Consider the following 6,348-nt stretch of genomic DNA (forward strand, 5'->3'; position numbering starts at 1 on the left):
TTCTTGAAATAGACTGTGTTGAACCAACATACCAGATGTCACTGAAATCCAGTCAAAGGTATGTAAGCTGCACGCATTTGGAACTGGGGTGTATGCATGTGTGTGTATGAATATATGTGAGCGTAGTCAGGAGTGGAGACTAAGACTGCAATATAATGAACCCTATTTGCACATTAGGATCACTTGCAAAGCTGTGAGAACAATACCTATGCTTAGGCCTCCTCCCTAAAGATTCTGGCGTATCTGCTCTGGGGTTGACAACAGGTTGTGTAAATGCCATAAGGGATTCCAGCAGGTTTCTGAGTGAAGAACACCTGGATGGGGCTATAAAAGCCCTGAGAGAAGATTCGGGGTTTCTTGTTCACTTCTGGAACCCAGTGCCTACCCAGAGCCTGGATATAGTAAATGCTCAATCAGTTGAAGGGTCAGTTCAAGGAAACAATCTATTGATACAGAAATAAGTATTTCCTTTCAATGGGGAGATAAATTCTGAACCTTAACTTTAGGACTAAAGAAGCTACAGTGATCAGAACGTAAACAGAGCAGTGCGTTTGCATTTCATAAATTCAGGCCTACAGCAAAAAGCACTCAGAAGATTAGATCCCCAAGTCCCAGGGCAGGACTTCTGAGAGAAAGATCAAAGCCGCGTTAGTGTACGGACCTCCGAGATTCCTGCTTTCCCCTGCCCGACCCCTTATTCTTACCTTGAATTCTGTAACTTCTGTTTCCTATGAAAATACCCTGGGTAAAAAAGGGGAGAAAAGTCTATTAGAATTGCTTTCACAAATAAATAAAATGGACCCACTGGGAGAAATGAGGGAGGGTTGAATGGCAGAGCGGTCCAGAGGCTCATCTCAGAGCGGGCACTAGAAAGATACAGAAGAGCTGGGCCAGTATTTGGATTTGATGTCATGACTGGAACGCCTGTCTCCGTGGCTGTAAGATTTTCTTGAGCAATTTCTAAGGAAAAGATTGCAAATTGCACAGGACTTCCCCCTCTGTTCTTCTAAGTAGTCATGATTTTGGAGAAATACATCCAGTATGTGTGTACAAAATGTCACACTCTTTCCAGTCCTCATTAACCTCCCTTCAAACCTTAGGAATGGTCCTTAATATCCAGGCCTTTGCAAAACACAAACAGGTAGTGCGTGCCATTGTTGGCCATCGTTGGTTCTCATCGACCCATCTCCGCATTCCTGTGGTCAGTTCCCAAACTCCACTACTGTCATTAGCCCTGCTGTTGCCCCTGGGCCAGGCTGTGACTAATCAAGAATCCTGGCCTGGAGCTTATTTTTCCCAGCACAGGTTTATCTCAACGACTTTCTTCTCAAATACTATCTTAGGCATACAGAAAGATTTATACCTCAGTTCTTAAACTGTTTCCTTATTTTTCTTTCTTTTTTTAAATTTCTTGCCCAAGGAAATGTCTTGGTTGTTAGAAACAGAGGGAGGGAAGGTGGGAGGAAGGGAGGAACAGAGGAAGGGAGGGGGATAGGAAGAGTGAAAGAGGGAGGGAGAGAGAGAGACATTCTTGTGATAGAGAAATATGTGCCCTGACTGGGAATTGAACTAGCAACCTTTTGGTGCACAGGGCAGTGCTCCAACCAGCGGAGCCACAGCCAAGACCTCATTTTCCCCATATTCAAAACCCTCTGAACTCAGAAACCACCTACAGGCTTCCTCCTACACCCCAGGTACAATTACCTGAGCCACATCCCTGGGTGGTGAATGTCCTTGGAAAGGCTGTGGTGAAGTTTCTCTGTGGGGTCCAGGCAGGGGTGACCTTGGCTAAAGTGAGGAAGCAATGCAAGGATGAGGCTTCTCTGAGAGTGGGGAGCTTGTGTCAGGAATCGAAGGGGCAGCAAGCAAAACAAGAGACACAACGAATAAAGAGGAACACACGCTCAGCTTTCAAACCTGGACGCCTTCCTTGAGAGGATATCGCACATTTAAAATGTGCGTTACACATTTGAAGAGCTGTGTCACGGTCATCGTTTTCACAGTCTAATTGTTAAGAATAGAACTAAGAGCCACACAAATGGCCACACTGACGCTCTTCATAAAACATCTCCTAAAACGGTTCCAATGGCCTGTATGGTAGGTATTATCATACTTCATAGAGGAGAAAGTCACTGAGTTTAAATAACTTGTCCCCAGATTACACAGCTAGGAAGAGGCAGAGTTGGAGTGGAACTCAGCTGCAGCAGCCACGAAGTACATGCTGTGTAAATCTTAAGCATCCAAGTACATGCCCCTCCCCACACATGCACAGCTCAGTGGGTCTCAATCCTGGGTGCAGGTGGGGGAGAATCACCTGGGGAAGACTTTGCAAGATCCCAGGGCTCGGGCTCTACCTGCAGAGATGCTGCCTTCTCTGGCTTGTGGGCGGGGCTCAAGCATCTGTAGGTGTTAAAAAGCTCTGCAGGTAAAGCAAAGGGACAGTCGGGCTCCCAACCCCTGATCTGGGCCTTTCTGCCCATCGTCACGGGGATGAAAGGTACAGCATAGGAAATAGTCAATAACACTGCAGTAGCCATGTATGGGTCCAGGTAGGTGTGTATGGAAATGTCAAGGGAATACTTTTTAAAGTGTATGATTGCTGCAAACCTGGTACCAATACAAAATAATATTGAAAGTATACTGTAGGGTGGAGGTGGGGGAGGGAGGTGGGTTCAGCTGGGGTGGGGTGGAGGGATGGGGAGAAAGGGCATACAGCTGTAACTGAATAACAATAAAAATTAAAAAAATAAAATAAAAAATAAAAATAAACAAACAAAAAAATAAAGTACACTGTAATTGAAAAATAAAAGATAAACCAAAAAAGAATAAAGTAGTCCTTGATCCTAAAAAAAAGATAAAATAAGAAATGGTCTCTTGGGTTTAAGTCCAGACCCAAGTAGGTTCCTACTTTGCATTTGGCTCTTATATGCCTGGTAATATCTGGCTGCCGCTAAAGGTGGGAATCCTGTATGTACTTGATTTGAAAACCCTCTCTCAGGGGATTACAGGAACTACTATAAAGGACACATGGACAAAACCAAGGGGGAGGGTGGAGGTGGGGGAGGGAGGGGGGTTCAGCTGGGGTGGGGTGGAGGGATGGGGAGAAAAGGCATACAACTGTAATTGAATAACAATAAAAATTTTTTAAAAAATTAAAATAAAAATTTTATTGTAAAAAAAAAAGAAAACCCTCTCTCATTTAAATATCAACATTTCATTTAGGTTCTGTGTACCTGTTTGAAGCTCTCCTCTAAAAAAAAAAAGTGTTGTGAGGGGAGGCCCTGGTTGGGTAGGTCAGTTGGCTAGAGCACCCTCCTGACATGCCCATGTTGTGGTTTCAATCCCCAGTCTCTCTAAAGTCAGTCAATTAAAAAAGAAAAATTTAAGCATTCAGGAGGAGTCAAGGAACCTGCAACAAGCCATAGAGGTTTATACCCTCTTTACACCATTTAATTTCTGGGCAATGCCTTTATAAGAATATTTTGGCTGGTTTTATATTAGTATTATTACAAAGTAATGCATGATTATTATGTATCTCTCTCTTTTTTTTATTTCCTACAAAGGGAGGACAGGGCAAATAGTTCATGATCCCAACACTACCGCTGTGATGTGGACCTCGCCAGTCTAACCGCACACGGCGCATCTATGCTTCGGTAACCAGTTTTTTCCTTCCCTGCACCATGAACATGGTACATATTCCCAAGTTTCAACTCAAATCCTCTTCTATTGTACACACTGTAATAGCTTCAGAACTGGTTGCACACTCTAGAGATATGTCATAAGTTATTTAAATAAGTCCCCTTTACTAGACTGATACCCCTCCACCAATTTTTTCGCTATTAGAAATAGCACTTAAATAACACCACTTATAAAGTATTTTTTATAAAAATATTGAAATTGGGTCTAAACAAACATACAGCTCTTTCACCTTATAAGAAATCAAACAAACTGAGAGTCCACATATGGGACATTTTACAGAATAACTGATCTAGTTTTTCAAGAAGTCAACGGCATGAAAAAAAGGAAGTAGTCACTGTTCTAGATGAAAAGAAACTTATAAGACATAACAACCAAATGCAGTCTATGAGTTTGCTTAAATACCGATTTGGATTAACTAATTATAAACAGATATTTTGGGGAGAAAATCAGAAAAATTCAAATATGAATTGGTATTAAAGAGTTATCACTAATTTTGTTAGAATATTGGTCATTACATACAAATTTTATTTTATATTTTACAGATTTTATTTGTTTACTTTTAGAGAGAGGGGAAGGGAAGGAGAAAGACAGGGAGAGAAACATCAGTGTGAGAGTGACACAGGGATCCATTGCCTCTTGCTTGACCCCACCCAGGACCTGGCTTGCACACCCCTGCCCAGGGGAATCCCTAGGGGAACTTGATGATTAGATTCCCAGGCATCCTAAGGTTCCAAGGTTCCCAGGTGAGTAGTCAAGGCTGATAAGGCCCCACCTTAGTTTTCCATGGCTATCATCACCTTTTCACTGGGTGGAGCAATGCTTTTTGTTTCTTTTTTCTCCAATAATCTGATATGATCAAGAGTCGAAAAAGAGATAGTCTTGGGAGGTTGTGTTTCTCCACAAGTAACTGAAAAAAGAGCTTGATCGGGCGAGAACAAAAGACAAATTATTCCTTTCCCTCCAGAGAGCACTCTGAACCTGGAAGAAACATTTCTCAACAAGTAGGCCATGAGATTCGGAGTGTACATGTGCTTCCCCTGCAAGGCTCAGGGTTTTCCTATCTTTTGGGAACTCTAAGTAATTTTGCTTAACCTCCAAGAAGGTATTACAATTCCCACACAGCCTAAATACAAAGTTTGGTGTAATTTATTTATGAAACAAATAGGAATACAGAACTATTGCACGCTCTTTTTGTGTGTATTCTATCATGAAGTCTGTTTCTGTTAAAATGTGAAATAGGTTGTAATAGCTCTTTATCTGTAATTTGAACAAACAAAAAGGTAAAATCTTAGCTCACATCTGAACCAGAATGCCTAGCAGTGTGGCCCAGGAATCTGTACTTCGACAGGCTCCCGGCTGATCTAATCTATTGCCTCCACAACTTCAAGTATCTACATAAGCTTTGCCGTACTCACACTGCTTTTTCCTACTATTCACTCAAGTTGTTTTAATTACCTTTAACATGGTAGTCATCCTAAACAATATCCACTAAATTTTGGAGTTTTAAAAAATATTTTTGAACATTTTATGTCTTTTTAGAGAGAGGAGAGGGAGGGGGAAAGAGAGGGAGAGAAACCTCAATCGGTTGCCTCCCACATGCCCCCCAGCCTCCGACCTAGCCCACAATCCAGGCACGTGCCCTGACCAGGAATCAACCAGCAACCTTTCCTCTCGCAGGCTGACGTTCAATCCACAAAGCCACACTGGCCAGGGCTAATTTATGGTTTTGATGCATTGTTTTCTAAAAATACGTCAAAGCACATACGTATTTCTTAAGTCCATTGTGGACCAACTGAAAGCAGGTCCTGGATCACTCCACTACCCCAAGCTGCAATTTTGGGAACACGGGGTTCAGCAGCTGCCCCGCCCAACAGATCAGGGACAAACCGGCACCCTCCCCTTCTTCTTCCAGGGCGCCTCTCTGGAAGCTCCCCCACCACCCTGTGAAAAACCCCTTTCTATCAAGATGTGCCCCACTCCCACTACCCTTCCCCTATATACCCGCTTCTGTCACCCCAACCAAACTGGCCTTTACTACGTCTCTTAGAACAGTGTCACTGAAGCGTGTTCATAAATGTTAGCATAATTCTCAGATGTGTTCACAGCGCCCTTTGCAGCCAGCACCCATGAGACAGTGCCCATGTCTCCAGTCTCACCTCTTTTCCATCCTCATCACTCACTTTGCTGCAACCACACTGGCTTTTTTAGTCCTTGTAACACACCTTACTCGCTGCCTCTTAATGCACAAGCTTCTTCCTGCCCCAAGGTTCATGCATTTGGTGGATTCCACCAAGTGGCTGCCTTGTTTGGTTTCAACTCCAATGTCACCTCTTTCTCAGAAGCAGTCCCTGACCAACCTCACACCACTCCCCACCCACACACCTCACCTCCCCCCACCCCAGCATCCTGTATCATGCTGATTTCAACCAGGGATGATATTGCTCTCAGAAGACATCTGCACTTGTCACCACTGGAGGAGCACAACTGTCCCCTCATTGGTAGAGGTCAGGGATGCTGCCAAACATCCTACCACGCACAGACAGACCCCACAACAAACGATTATCTGGCTCCAAATGCCACAGCTGAGAAACCCGGCCCTGTCACTATATGCTCATTCTCTGCAGCATTAATTGGTGCCGGAATTGATGG

The sequence above is a fragment of the Desmodus rotundus genome, chromosome 6 (genome assembly GCF_022682495.2).
Source record: "Desmodus rotundus isolate HL8 chromosome 6, HLdesRot8A.1, whole genome shotgun sequence".
Lineage (NCBI taxonomy): Eukaryota > Metazoa > Chordata > Mammalia > Chiroptera > Phyllostomidae > Desmodus > Desmodus rotundus.